The sequence below is a fragment of the Jaculus jaculus genome, chromosome 9 (assembly GCF_020740685.1).
Source record: "Jaculus jaculus isolate mJacJac1 chromosome 9, mJacJac1.mat.Y.cur, whole genome shotgun sequence".
NCBI classification, from domain to species: Eukaryota; Metazoa; Chordata; class Mammalia; order Rodentia; family Dipodidae; genus Jaculus; species Jaculus jaculus.
In genome coordinates this window covers 127,594,232-127,610,491 of record NC_059110.1, presented here as the reverse complement: position 1 = coordinate 127,610,491, position 16,260 = coordinate 127,594,232, and positions in this window count along the sequence as shown.

Here is a 16,260-nt window from a genome sequence, read left to right as displayed (position 1 = left end):
CCATTTGATTTTTGAGCTCCAGAACAGTCAGGCGTGATAAATTCAATCACATTATACACCATTGAGTTTGGAGAGGCTCATTATTCACTAATTGTACTCAAAACAAAACAAACATAGCCAACATGTCACTGAACTCCAAGATGTGTCTTGGAAATCCAGCCATTGGATTCATATTTCAGGTATTAAGGGGAAGTCACAGAAAATAAATACTTTCATACATTTGAAGAGAAGAAAAGTAATTCTTCTAACATTTCATTGTTGATAATATAGCCACATGAATTTACCTAGCTTCATAGAAGAGTGGTAAATGTGATTTTTAAAGTAATCAATAAGATTCCTTATAAAATATTTTGTAATCCATGATCCCTGGAGGTTATTACTGTGCTTATAAGCTCAGACAAGAGGGCAAAGGATGGTGAGGAGAATGCAAGGAGATTATTTCAGAAGCAAACTGAAAGAGAACAAGGTACTGGACATGGGAATTCCAAATGTGGCACAAGGATCCTGGGTACTGGGGTGAGGAGGGTGGAATGTTTTCAATGAAACTTCATAACTAGCAAAGAATGAGATAGGAATCAGAACATCTTAGTAGGCTTATCCACTAGTCCCTCCTGGTCATGATACAGTGACATGAGTCTCTGCTGGTTTCAGAATGAAATTGTGACTATTCTGTGAATCAGGCCCCAGAGGAACCTTGGAATCATTCCTTGGACTAATGATGCTAAAATGATAGATAGAAATGATGGGTTTCATTGAACAATGATCAGTTAATTTGTGTCTCTTTTCATCTTCACTAGAACTCCATGAAGTCATTTCTATAATGACCCTAATTGAAACAGTTGAGGATATGGACACTTAATAAGAAAACTACAACCTTGCAGAGCCAGGGTTCAAATGCAGGCCATTAGGTGGGTCACAAAACAAACAAAGCATGGTGACTCCTGTGTCCTCTCTCGCTGGGGCCTGGGGTATTTGGATCTATCATGTGCAAGATTTTGCTATGGTGAACAGTCAGTGAGCAATTATTTCATGTTTTATGCTTCAGTCATCTTAATCCACAGACAGAAAGAAAACTGTGGAGATGATGCCATCAGGACGTAGATGACTTTGTTTCTGGGAAGGAGTCCCCTCTTTCTCTTTAGCCCTCTTTTTTGCAAGACTTGTTAGCGTCATAGAGATGTGGCCCAGAGACAGGCTCACATGAATGGGCTTTGGGAGAAAGCCTAGTACATCACATGAAAAGTACACTTATGTATCTCTAACCCCCCTTTCTCTTTTCTCTCTCTCTCTCTCTCTCTCTCTCTCTCTCTCTCTTACACACACACACACACACACACACACACACACACACACACGCCAAAAATACCAAGACTTTCAAGGCTATTAAAAAACCAGGGAAAGCTGAGACTCACCCTTCAATGTTTTTCTTTCAAACACATTGACCAGCCTACCTTCCCAACATCTTATTTAGCTAAACACACGTTGTCCAAATGGAAAAAGAAAAAAAAAAAAAGTAAATAAATTGCAACACCGAAATGTGCATTCTGTCTGAAATTCTCTTTCATGGTCCAAAGCCCTCATTTTTCCAGTGTGTTTGAGGCATCTTAGTAGCTACACCTCCTTGGAGATCCAGAGAGAAAAGGGTTAATTTGCACGGCTCAGAGCCAAGCCTCTCTTAACTAGGGAATTGGCAGCCAGCAGTTTGGAACACTGCCTCAAACGTCTGACTGAACATTTTTATTATCCTTTTTGTGCAAAGGTGGCTTTTAGACACCCACAGCAGCACAAGGCCTCCTGATTGGAACTCGACAGACAGGAGCCAGAAAGCTGTCTGCCCCTTCTGTGATGTCTGGGGAACCCCTTAGAGGAAACACCACCCCAACCTTTTCCTTGAGTATACTGAAGACCTACCAGGGAAGCTGCAAAGTCAGGAGGGAGTTCTGATGGTCTAGAAAAGAAGCAAGAAGAGAGAGAGAGAAAAAAAAAGACAAAGTGGAGAGCAACCCAGATACTTCAAGAATATGTTAAAGAAGGAAAGACAGAATCAGAGAAGTAAGTCCAGAAAGAACAGTGGTGTGAAGGTAATATGGTTAAAGCCAAAATGAGATGTCAGGGGTGGAGAGCCATGAAGGAGAGAGTGCAGAGATGATGGGAAACAAGAAAGAAAGACAAAAAACAAACAAACAAACAAAAAAGGCTGGAAAGAACAACCATCAAGAACCAGGGAGCTCCTCTTTCCTTTCTGCTTTTCTCACCCACAGTCAGACTATGGAAGGCCAGAGGTGCCATTTTTATGGAGTTATATAAACTGTATAATCCAGCCTCAGGGAAACTCGACCTGTGTTCAGTCACAGAATGAAATATCATTGTTACTTGGAAATTTAGCATCCAGGGTATTTCGGGTTGGTTTCTCTGAGTTTTGCTAGAACAGAGTACAGTAAATTACTTGAAAGCTGGTTTGGAGTTAGTAGACATTCATCAGGGCTGGTGTTGAATACCAAAATAGATGGTGTGGGAGGAAAAGACAAATCTCCTACTCAGTGAGGGAGAAGGGGCATGATCTCCTAGAAAGCCTGGTGTTAACTTTAGTTGCCATGAAACCCCCAGAGATCAACTTGAGAACATGAACACCTCAATCAGCACCTTGCTTGGAAACATCCGAAGGCCAGTTGTTTAGAAGGAGTCACGTGGGGTGAAGAGAATGATGACACGGAGCGCTTGTCTACCAGGCAGAGTGGAGTGCCGAAGGCTGTGCAGTGTGCGCAAACAGCCTCCTTCTGTTGCGTCATCTCTCCAGACACCTATGTCACCAAGCCACTGAAGAAAGGCAGTGGCTGTTCAGATGACCAATTGACAAAGAGAGGGTGCAACAACATGGCCTCAAAGTCTGCTCCACTGAAGACCACATACAACTGGCTCTGTTAAAAAGACAGATCGCTGGCTGGGCAGATGGCTGAGCAGTTAAGGCTTTTGCCTGCAAAACCAAAACACCTAGGTTTGATTCCCCGGGACCTACATAAACCAGATGCACAAGGTGATACATGCATTTAGAGTTCCAGTGGCTAGAGGCCCTGGTGTGCTCTTTCTCTCTCCCCCACCCCTCTCTCTACCTTTTTTTCTCTCTGTCAAATAAATGCATAAAAATAAAACAAAAGACAAATCTCCTTTCATCTCCAATGGACACAGACAGAATAGGACACTGGTAGGAGCTGAACTTTTAACATGCACCTAAATGATTTCAAGGACCCTGGAGCGCTGCAGCACTGGCCAACAGACAAGGAAGAGGTTTTCTCATGTTGTCATGAGTCTTTTGCAATAACTCCTTTTTTCCCATTGTTTTGAAGATGAAATATAGTTCAACGAGGTTAAGCAGTAGTTTAGACACATCAGAGTTCAAGACAAATTCAGAAGAAGTAGTGCTCAATATAAAGATGTCAATGTATTCTAGAAATAAAATCTAGACCTTCTGACTTTTGGTTTGGTCAGTTATTTCAGTCAGATCAAGCTATGGCCTCTGGCGCAGGAAAAATTTGTAGTGGGCTCTTTCTCTGTGATGTCAGCTCCCGGCAAGTGTGATAAGAGTGTGCAGATGTGCCTCTGGCACACAGCTTCATTTCAGATGAGAGTACAAGGATCCTGATCAATGAAGAATGCCCATTTCTACTTCAATATTGGGATCCTTTAATCTTAAAACAAGACGTTTAATACAGAGACTTGGAAGGGTTCCAGTTCCCATAGCCAGCGTGTCATGATAGACTACACTTGAGTGTGGTGCAATGCTACTGTTCTAGGGTCATTCCAAACTACTTTTTAAAATCTTTTTAAAAAAATTTTATTTATTTATTTATTTATTTTGAGAGTGGAAGAGGCAGATAGAGAGAGATTGAGTACACAAGGATCTCTAGCCACTGCAGATGAACTCCAGATGCAGGTGCTACCTTGTGCATCTGGATCACTTGGATCCTGGGGAATTGAACCTGGATCCTTGGGCTTCGTAGGCAAATGACTTAACCACTCTGCTATCTCTCCAGTGTGCATTCTAAACACCTAATGTTCATCCTAAATTAGACAGACACACTTATCACACTCATTCAGTTTGTGTGTGATCTGTGTGATGTGTTTGCACATGCGTGTGAAGATGCATGAGCCACATTCACACTGGTGTTGAGGCCAGAAGAGAATGCCAAGGGTCTTTTCCTCGTCACTCATCTGGATATTCTTTTCCTTGGCACAGGGTGTCTCCTTCAACTCAGAGCGGCCATCAGTCAATGAGTACACCCTGTGATTCTCCAGTCTCCACTCCTTACCAACAGAGGTTACAGTTGTGCATGGCCATACCCATCTTTTTACATAGATCCTGAGAGTACAACTTGGAGGCCTCTTGCCTAAGAGGCCTTCAGGCTTAAGTGGCAAGTGCTCTTAACCACCAAGTCAACTCCTCAGCCCTCTCACTCACTTTTAAAAAGCCAGCCACTCAGGTAAGCTCCACGACCATTATCTAAGGAAGCCAGTGAGACATGGTGTAACTTGCCCAAATTAGAAAAAAAGTTGTTTTTTTTTTTTTATGAGCGACAGATAGAGAATAGAAAATAGGTGCACTAGGACTTCCTGCCACTGCAAATGAACATGAGCTGCTTTGAGCATCTGGCTTTACATCACAGGTACTGGGGAGCTGATCCTGGGCCTTCAGCCTTTGTAACCAAGTGTCTTTTAACTGCTGAGCTATCCATCTCTCCAGCCCACTTTCCCAGAGTCTAATAGATCTAAGCTGTACAGCTAGACAATGAAGCTGCACTTACTGGGTCTTTCACGGGTTTAGTTTAAGAGCTAAGTTTCATTGTTCAAGTGAACTGATAAACTGTCCATCAAGCCACCCTATAAATACTTACGTCTCTACCAACATGCTAGTGAGGCACCTATCCTCTGTCAGAGAAGCTTCTGTTTCCAGATGTCAGTGACAGCTGGGGAGACTCAAATCTTGTCAAACAGCTGAAAGAAGCGACTATTGAGAGCTCAGCAGTAAATATGACATCTTTATCATCCCCCCCCCGCCCCAACGGCCATGGTTCAGGAAACATGGCAGGAGAGGGAGCAGAAAGAATGTAAGAGCCAGAGGATGGGGAGGAATGCTTTGTACCATGTCTTCCAGACATAAATTGGCTGCCCAGTCATAACTTCACAGCGGCTAATACCTGAACGAGACTGGGTCCATCCACATGTCATCATAAATGATGGAGTGAAGGAAAGAAGACTTAAGAATAGATGTGTGACTAGTTGGGAAGAAGGGATTCAATGGAAGAAGGACTTGCAGGGCGAACAAAAGAAGTTAATGGGGAGGGATTTTTATCAAGATGCATTATGTACATGTATGAAAAATGTCAATACAATGTTTAAAAAGATCCGAGTCTCCTTTGTTTAATATAAATATGGTTTAATTTATAAAATGTTAATGTGCTGGCTACTTTTATTCAGAATTCATCTAGGTTTAATTAAGTTGTATACAACAAAATATTGGCATGTTTCAGGTTAGTTAAGTTGCAGATGTATATTTTAGATGGAGAGCTGTGCTTTAATATGTATGAGCTTGTGAGGGAAATGTTGTTTAAATATTAAAATGCTTTCCTCAAGAGAGTAAAATTCAGGAATTTGCTATATCTTTAGCTATCTTTTACAAAATTGTCACTCATACTTGTAGAATAACTGTATTTTTCAAATACTGTGTGGGCTTATTCAACTCAACACAAAGTTCATCTTTATATAGGATGATAAGTGTCCAAAGAAATAAAATGCTTTTGGCAAGTTCCTGTTTAAACACTTATTTTTTCCCACCCTAACCCACCAGGTCCCACTTGATCAAAGGCGACCCAGAAGGTTTAGGAAGGACCCAGAAGAGGAAAGGAGCTCTTTACCACCATGGTTAGCCCCCCTGCACAACCCAAAGCCAGCCTGTTCACTGAGGCTCTTGGATGACACCTCCCATTGACAAAGGTGCCCAAAAATAGCAACAGACAACCAAGAAGTATAGGTGGGCACCATTGCTTCTGACCGTGTTCCAGGGGCAATGAGTACAGTTGATGGTTGAATCTAGTGCTTTCAAGTTTACCAGGGTGAGCATGCTCTATGCTGGACGGAAGACCCAAGGGACCCTCGGGCAGCAAGGATGGGAGCACTTTGAATGGAGCTGGCCATCGGCTACCCCCTGCGTGAGCGTTAAAGCACAGAGAGAGTATATGGAGTGTGTGGTAAGCACTATGCGGCCATGATGGTGTGAGAATCTTGAATACCATTTGGTACAAGATATCAGAATCTTCAGAGAAAGATAACAGCATGCAGCCCACTGCCAACTGCCCTATGAGACTCTCTGGAACAGAGCCCAACTTTCCACCCCTGTCAAGACAAGCTCACTGCGAACATGTCCCATACTTGTCAAAGGGCAGCTTGAAATAGTCTGTTTCTCAAATGGAGCTGACTGAAAGCAGATTATAGAAAGAACCATGGAAAGTGGAGACACTCAGCGCAGCACTGTAGGACTCATGGATGGTTGCGCTAGTGATTCTAGGACGCCACACAGTAGCAGGTCTACGGCAGCCAGCAGAACAAGGAGCCAGCAATCTTCAGGAGGGTTCCCTGTTTTCCCCTGGACTGGAGGAGGTGGGGCACCGTCTCAGTTTGCTATTAGCTTCAGATAAAGGCAGGCTTCAAAGTGTGGAGAGAGAGCCAGGCCTTTCAGAAATGCACACAAAGAATTAAGACAAAAAGACAGCAAATAGAATTAGTATGCATTTCTTTTATTTGAAGATACATTTTGTCCACCCTAAAAATAAAATGTATGAATGTTTGGACTAGAGAGGTGGCTCAGTGCTGTGAAAGTGTAAGGATATGAGTTCAGTGACCAGCTTCCAGGTAAAACTTGGGCATGGCATTGAAGAGATTGTTCAGCATTTAAAGCGCTTGCCTGAAAAACCAATGGATCCAGCTTTGATTCCTCACCTAGGTCAGATCCACAAGGGGGTACATGCTCCTAGAGTTCTCTTGTAGAGGCTGGAGGTCCTTGTGTTCCCAGTCTTTATCTGCCTCTCTCTCACTCTTTCCTTCTTTCCCTCTCTCCTTCTCTCTTTCCCTCCCTCTCTCTCTCTCAAATATATTTTTTAAAGTTGGGTTTGGCTACAGATGCCTGAGATCACAGGGCTGAGGAAGATGGAGGCAAGAGGATCCTGAATCTTTATTGTCAGAAAATCTAAATAAAACCAAAGTACTCAGTTCAGTGATAGTCTCTATCTCATAGAAGTAAATGTGAAGTATGATAAAAGACATCCAACACTCTCCCCTGGTACATGGCCACGGGACAGGTACATTTGACCACAGAACTGTGTACACACTTCCAAAAATAAAATGGACAATTAATTAGTTAATTAGTTAAATAATTTTTTTAAATGTGTGTCTTGGGCTGGAGAGATGGCTTAGTGGTTAAGTGCTTGCCTGTGAAGCCTAAGGACCCTGGTTCGAGGCTTAATTCCCCAAGACCAATCTTAGCCAGATGCACAAAGGTGGCACACACATCTGGAGTTTGCAGTGGCTGGAGGCTCTGGTGCCCCTATTCTCCCCCCCCCCATCAATTTCTCTCTCTCTCCCTCTTTGTCTCTCTGTGTCACTCTCAAATAAGTAAATAAAAATGAACAAAAATATTTTAAAAAGTGTGTTTTACAAGTAAGGACAAATTATGTTCCCTCTAGAATTCCTCCTAGCTTCAGTGAGGTAAAGAATGACCTTATCTAAAATTTATTTTTCAACTCTGGAAAGCAATTTTAAAATACATACCTGGACCTTTCAGCCAACTTCTAATGCAGAATTTCTTTGTAATAGAAATAACTACTAATACAGATAAATTGCATTCAACCTAATTTTCTTACAATATGATTTTTGAAGTAGACAAAAACTAAGTAAATAGAGAAATAAAGTGTCATATGGTGCCTTAAATATGTTTTCTCTATTTACTTTTTCATATTTTATTTATTTATTTATTTGACAGAAACAGGGAGAGGGAGAGGGAGAAAGAGAGAGACAGAATGGGCGAGACAGAATGGGCGTGCCAGGGCATCCAGCCATTGCAAATGAACTCCAGGTGCATGTGCCACTTTGTGCATCTGGCTTACATGGGTCCTGGGGAGTTGAACCAAGGTCCCTCGGCTTTGCAGGCAAATGCCTTAACTGCTAAGCCATCTCCCCAGCACAGAGATGAAGCTTTCACATTTGTGAGTATGTGTGTGCTCATGTTTGTGACTATAGGCATGCATGTGGCACAGCGTGTATGTAGTGGTCAGAGGACAGCCTGTAGTTTTGATCTGGCCTTTCACCTTGTTTGAGGAAAGACATCTGTTCACAGTTGCACATGTCAGTTTTGTTGGCCTGTGGGTTTCCGAGGATATTCTTTTTCTGCCTCCCATCTCTCCAGAGGTGTGCTGTGATTACAGACACTCATGCTACTGCATCTGTCTTTGTATGCATTCTGGAGATCCAAACTGGAGATCTCCATCTGGAGATGAGCTCATCACAGTTTTACGATAAGCGTTTTTGTCCACACAGCTCTCTCCCTAGACCCAATACATTAAGAGCACTGAAAATATGCAAAATATATGGCTATATTAAAATAAGGTATATATACACACACACACACACACACACACACACACACACACACACACACACACATATATATATATATATATATATATATATATATATATATATATATATATTCACACATACATACATACACATGTATATATATGGTTTCAGATTTAAATTGGTCATATGCTTTTTCAAAGAGTTCTTACCATTGAAAGAGCTATTTATGGATTGAAATGATCCAATGTCTGGAATTTGCTTAGAAATACGAGGTGAAGAAATGGGGGAGTATACACAAACACAAGATGCAATGACTTGGTAAAAAATGATCTGGATATTGGGTAAAGTGGAGATTATTCTGTCATTCTATTTTGTATGTCTATAATTCCATAGTTAGGAGGATTTTGAAAATCTCATGTGTATATAATGACATAGGTAAGATATGTTCCACTTGCTCCACCTCTTCCCACATGATTTTATAACCTTACTCTTGCTGATCTCTTCTGATAGATGTTGAATTGTAAGGCTGGTTTCATGAGCATGGGACCTTTAGTCTATGTCTCCTTGCTTAGAAGCACCACTTGACTTAACGGTCACCTGTCATCTTCTTGACTAGGTGAAAACAAAATTTATGATACTTCTCTCTTTCTGTGTGTGTGTGTGTGTGTGTGTGCAAACTGCACTGGGGTGGTGGCAGATGTTTGCATACTAAAGTGCATAGGTGTTTATATCCTCACTTTCAAACTTGTTTGAGAGCTGGGTGTGGTGGTGCACACCTTTAGTTCCAGCACTTGGGAGTTTGAGGCCACCCTGAGACTACATAGTAAATGCTAGGTCAGCCTGAGCCAGAGCAAGACCCTACCTCAAAAAAAGTAAATAAAATAAGATTAAAAACAAAAAAAAAAAAACTTGTTGAGAGAAGGTTTCATTGGCTTCCACTGTGGATGCCAGACTGGCTGTCCCACAAATTCAGAATCCTCCTGACTACACTGTCCATCACCATCTGTAATGGGATTATAGATGCACATGCTATTTGTGTCTGGCTTTACATGGGTCTGTCTGAACCCCACTATTTAGACTTTAGTGCTTTTATCCATGAGCCATCTCTCCCTTCCCTGTAATACTTTTTGAATAGGCACTCCACATTTTCACTTCACTTGATCTGAAATTTTTGTAGGAGTATGTAATAAAGAGTTAACTTCGTGCAAAGCAAGAGTTATCCCTTTGTGCCCAGCTCATAGGAGGCCTCCAATAAGTGCTGGAATGCACCCTCTGCTAAGAGGGTCTGTGTTTATAGTAATGTTTGGATCAGACCAGATGTCCATGACAGTGGTGTTACTTATGATGGGACCTTCGGCCACACAATACTTTTTCTACCTCTGGAGGCACCAAGTTGTACCCAGGCAGTTACTGGAGTTAAGTGACCAACCTTGATCTGGTGGGCAAACCTCCCTGAATCTTGTCACCTACCCATATTACTAGAAGCAGGTACCATCCTCAGCCTTCTCGGAGAGAACACAGCTGGAAGTCCTTTTTCCTCCACCTTTCATAGTACTTGACCTCTTTGTTCCTTCTGTTGGCTTTGACCTATATCCCCTGTGTCATAAGTTATGAAAATGATGAAATTGACACTTCTGGTGGCTCTAAACGTTCTTCTAGTAAAATTTTGGGACTGAAGTTAATCTTGGAGACTTCCCAAGCTATTTCCTCCAGCTTACTATAAGACTTTGTCATTGGGGCAGCCCCAGGGGAGACTAGGCAAAAATAGAGAAGAGATTCAGGTCTGTATAATCCCAATTGTCTTGCTGTGAGAGCTCTAAAACATCTGTTTTATTCTGCAGGCCAGGGGGGCTGAACACACCTCATAAAACTGTAAATTCTCCTGAATTCTTGCAATCTACCCCTCATCTTTTTATTGACAACCCTTCTGCTGTTAGAGGTTTTGCCATTTGGATCTTTAGCATTCATGTATATTTTTGCCATGAGTTTTAATATCTTGAGGGTTTTTTTTTTTCCCTCCACACCTTGTATGTCCTGTTTCCTTTCAACATTGTTTGATATGAAATGCAAAAATTCTGAAAAAAAAACTGCACTGCTTTTTTTATTTTGTAATTTTATTATTGTGTTGACTTAAATTGTATAACAAAACCGTTCATTCCTTTGCAATCAAAAATATTTTATAAAATGTAATAATACTTTTGGACAACTAGTCATTCCACTCTCAGATATCTTCCTCTCTAATTGTCACCTCTCTTTGTTTCCTAGGGTTCTTTGAGAACAAGAATCCACAGCCCTCCTTTTGTTCCTCAAAGTCACGCATCAGCTCTCTTGGAAAGAGTGCCCTCTTCCTTCTCACACTGGGGACACCCCCTTAGAATTGCAGAGTGAGATTTTGCTGCCAATCCTGGACTCTATTACTGCTTTACTTTGAGTCCACACAAATGCTGAGTGAGATTTCAGAGAGTGGCAGAGTTGTCCAATCCCATCCTGACTGGCTCTCTCAAACTCTGCCAGCACTAAGGAACAGTGGTAGAGAAGAAAGCCAAAGGCAAAGGGCAAGTCTGGCACAAAAGGGGCAATGGAGTCAGATTTGCTAAATACCCCTAGCAGTAATGTTAGTATATTTTCACAATTCACATTGTTCAGTGTGCTTTGCTTATTTTTTTTTTACTAAATAAATAAAACTTCTCTGGGGCTAGGGAGATGGTTAGGGAATAAAGGCACTTACTAAGTGTTGATAACCTGAGTTCAAATCACCAGAACCCACAAAACGACAGACCTGGGAGTTCATAGCTGTCATCCCAGTGCACCTATTGCAAGACAGGAGATGGAGTCAAGAGAATTCCCTGAAGCTGAAGAGCCAGCTAGACAGGGCTGCACAACAGTGACCAACAAGTGGCCTGCCTCCACAAGGTAGGAAGTGAGAACTATCACTGAAGGTTGCCCTCCAACCTCCCGACACACACGCTGTAGCCTGAGGACACCCATACTCACACACATGAACACACACACACACACACACACACACACACACACACACACACACATCAATCAACACATCATAACATATGTACAGAAGATATTTTTAAGTTTAAAAACTTCTGAACGTAAAATGCAGCTCTCTAAGTGATCTCTCAGTTGTCCTACTTACATTATGCTTACCCTAGATTCTGGGATGGATAAGGTAATAAATGGGACATGCTATTTAGTTATGTTAAGTTTTGTACAGACTTACAAGGGGATAAAACTCCTTTTATAATGATGTTTTATATACCAGGGCAAAAAGATGGTTTGGATGATACTGTGAATAGATTTGGGGTAAATGGAGAATAGGAAACAAATATTTTAAACAGCCACAATACAGCATGCTCTCTATTTCATGTTTTATTTACCCATACAATGAGGTAGGTAGCATTATTTTTATCTTATACACTCATATTTTGCCAGAAATAATTTCTCAGTATTTTTGTTTGTGTATATGTGTGTGCATGTTCACATGTATGCAGGCGAATATGGACATGTGTGCATGGGAGTCTGGAACCCAGAGGTGGAGGTTGGGAGTCTTTCTCCATCTCACTCCATCTTATTTCTTGAGATATGGTCTCTCCCTGAAACTGGAGTCCATTTATTCATATTAGACTACTTAATCAGCAAACCTGCCAGCCACAGAGATCCTCCTAACTCTGCCTCCCCAGTGCTGGGATGATAGGCACTCATCACAATGCATGGCTTCTAACTGGGTTCTGGGGATCCAAACTCAGGTCTTCATGCTTAAACAGCAAACACTTTACCAAAGAAACCACCTCTCCCACCCCTCTATAATTCTTCAATGTAGCAAATTGCTAAAACAATATTATTACTATTATTATATTATTATTCTTTGTTCAAATTCAACTTGAAAATGTTATTTTGACAAGAGTCAAGTGTAATAACTTTTAAGATATAACAGCCTCAACTAGAAGAATTTCTAAGTATTGGGAAAAGTGTTCCATTCACATAGGAAGCCAAAAGTACCAACTTAAAACAAAAAAAAAATCATCAAGAAACAAAGTTCTATCTTTCAAAAACAAATAAAAGTGATAACTGCCTCACATTAAGTTGTCATATTTTATGTTTGAATATAACTAAACAAGTTTCTGAACTACTCTTCATATATCACAGGAGAATCCTAACATATGATTGGGACCAGGTTGAACTTGTATGATCCTGACATAGATTTCCAGACTTTAAAAAAAACGAGAAAAAAATTCTAGGGTGATTGTGTCTGGACAAGTTCAGGTCCAGGTTCATGTCTCAGAGGAATGTGAAGCCACAGATCCTGATTTCCTCACTTCCAGACTCAGTCTTTCTTCAGCTTGTTTTTAATAATGCGCCTTAGGTCCACCCAGGTGATTCACTGATAACCTACTCCAAGCCTTTCACTAATACCAAGCATTGCTTCATCCCCTTAATCCCCTCCAGTGAGGAAGGTCATGCTCCCAAATCCACTGAGTTATTAACCTGCTCATTTCTGACTTGAACAACTTCATATCACCGAACAGGTGATGAGATTTTTATTTTTCTTTGAAAATGAGAAAGTAGTGTATCTCTAGATACTAACAGGATTATTTATGCTTTTGACATTGTGACGTCACCTTCTCTTCTGCAAAGTCCACATTCAAGAATCATTCAATCAAGTTTCCAAAACAATTGTGAAATAGTATCTCAGGATGTTTTATGTAGGTGTATAACTTTGTGTTGGGCAATATTCTTAGCCATCCTGGGCTGGAAGAAGCTTGTGGGGCCGTAAGTTGTACACCTTTGCTAGGACTCTAGACTTAGCTGGAGATTAAAATAAAAAAAAGGGGGGGGGAAGCTAAAGAGAAGAGAATACATATATAGTTATGCCCCTTCCCAACATCCTCACTATAAGAAGATACTTAAAGGAAACTTCCCAGTTCTTCTGGAGCTGACATTTCAGGTTCTTCTCCAATCCCCCTCCTCCAGATTCCTTTTAACCCTTTAGGAACCTACATCCAAGGCTTAGTGCATTTTTGCTTCTAAGAGTTAGTACACAGACTCTCTTCCAAAGACACTTGAATTTCCTTGTTCTTCACCCCAAAGAGAGCTTTGGTGTGCAAGTGTGTAGGACCAGTTTCAAGTTTTCAAGAGAATTTTAACTAATGAACAACTGAAATCAATGTTATAAGCCCAACTCATATCTCTCACCCCAGAGCTCTCCTCAAAGAATTGACCAGTGCTAGAATTTTGCCTTGAATCTCAACTTTTGCTTGGCATGGTGCCCTTTTGTACTTTGTTAAGTGCATCCCACCAAGTTGTCACCTGGATAGTTGCTTATATTAAATGATCATGAGAATCTCCTTTTAAAACTTGCTTTTAGAGAACCTGATCCAACATGTCAGCCAGTCAATTACCATGCAAGGACAGTGCAAACTCAGACACTTCCGCAGTCTCCAATCTAAATACAAATGTGTGCTCCAGACACACTCATCTTCTGCCAAACTTTCCAAGATAAAGTTCGGAGGACAAAGCAGAAAATAGCAAGCAAACAAACAACAACCACAAAATCGAGAAGTGCAAATCAGAGGGCAAACATAACAATACCCAAAGGGATAAAAGGTCAAGTCACTGCCACTATTTGCCTAAGATTGTCTGTTTACATTATTGCAGCATCATAAATAATTCCCATCAGGGAACTTGTTAAAATGAAATCTCACAGGCCTATTCCAAAACAGGTGAATCAGAAACTGTCTCTGTGGTTTTAATAAGCTCTACATTTGACTTTGCTATGCAATACCATTGACTATACACCAGAATCATGCCATGTATATATGGTACTTCATATATATATATAGTTTTAATTGTGATATAAATACATGAAAAGGATGGGAGAAGTTAAGACAGGAGAAGAAATCTAAGTTATCTTAGGTAGAACTCAACAGGTTAAACACTACACCATAGTAACAATAGAATCACTTATCAGTTCATTTCTAAATAAGTGAGTGAGTGCTGTGGGATAGGCTTCACTCTAGGGTCTAAAAATACAGCCATAAAAAAGAAAATCATTGCAGGTGAACACATGCATTTGTTTCTCCTAGAGAAGAAACACCTTAGAGTAGAACTGTTGGGCCAAGAGTAGGTGTGTGTTTAACTTTATTAGAAATTGCCAAAGTGTTTTCCATTGTGGTTGTACCACTCCTACTCCACAGGTAATGAGAGTTCTTGTGCCCTTGCTTCTTGGACAATAGTCCGTATTGTCAGTTACTTAAACTTAGCCATTGTGGTGGGTGTGTATTCGAAGCTCTCTGTGGTTTTTATTTGAATTTCCTTGATGACTAATGGGGAGGCGTTTCTCATGTGCCATTTGATTATCAGATGTTTCTTTTGAGAAATGCCTACCCACGTGCTTTCCTGCACTTTAATTGTGCCATATGCCCCTTTGATTGAGTAGTAGAATTCCTTACTGTTCTGGATATGAGGGTTTTTTTTTGACAGACCATGTTGTGGGCTGGCAGGTTTTCAGATGGCTCCAAAGATTCCACATGCTTGTATTCACACCTTTGTGTGATCATTCCCTTCCCTGGAATGACAACGGGACTTGTAGGTCAAAATGATGCCATGTCAATATGAATGACTAAGCTTAGGTGACAAGGTCACAATTTACACCTTGATGATAAATATTGTCCTATAATTGGCTTGTGGGTTTTTATGAAGCAAGCTGTTAATGGAGAGACTCTTGTGCAAATAGATGATGGATGGCAAAAGACCCCCAAATCAATATCTACTGAGGTCAATTGTGTCAAGTATCACTGGAGCTCAGTAGCAGATTTCATCCTTATCCAATGTTCAGACAAGATTCTAGCTTTGGCTGAAGTCATGACTCAGACATGATGAGATTTCAAAAGAGAAAATCCACGGAGACTCCTGTAACAATAATGAGATCAGAAATGAATGTTTTAGGATAGTGCGTTTGTCACATTTGTTGCACAGCAGAACATGTACATGTGAATATTACACAGAAAAACACACAGACATGCAATACATCATGCCTGCTAAGTTATACATTTTCATAATGAAAAACAAGTGGTCTTTGCATATTTCTAATGTTTTTCTTTGCATATTTGTAATGTTTCTCTTTTTCATATGGATTAGGATCTTGAATATCTTCAAAATGAAGTATTTTGTAAACATTTTGTTCACATTTTAAATCAAATAGCTTATCTTATTTTATTGGACAATTGGGTATTTCAAATAAAATTCTGGTCATAATTCCCTTTTTAAATTCACATAATTAAAATCTTTTCTTGCCATAAATAGCCAGAATTTTAGCTTTTATCAAATCATTGCTTAATAATTTTGCAAAACGAAATGTAAAAAAGACCTAGATAACCCAGACTAAGGATAGAAAGAAGAACAAGGAAGACCCTTTAAATAGGTGTATGTAGGATCAAGGGATCAAGACAGAGGCTTGGGAGCACTATGTTATAAAAAGATGGTCAAGGGCTGGAGAGATAGCTTAGCAGTTAAGCACTTGCCTGTGAAGCTTAAGGACCCCAGTTCGAGGCTCAATTCCCCAGGACCCACGTTAGCCAGATGCACAAGGGGAAGCAGGCATCCGGAGTTCATTTGCAGTGG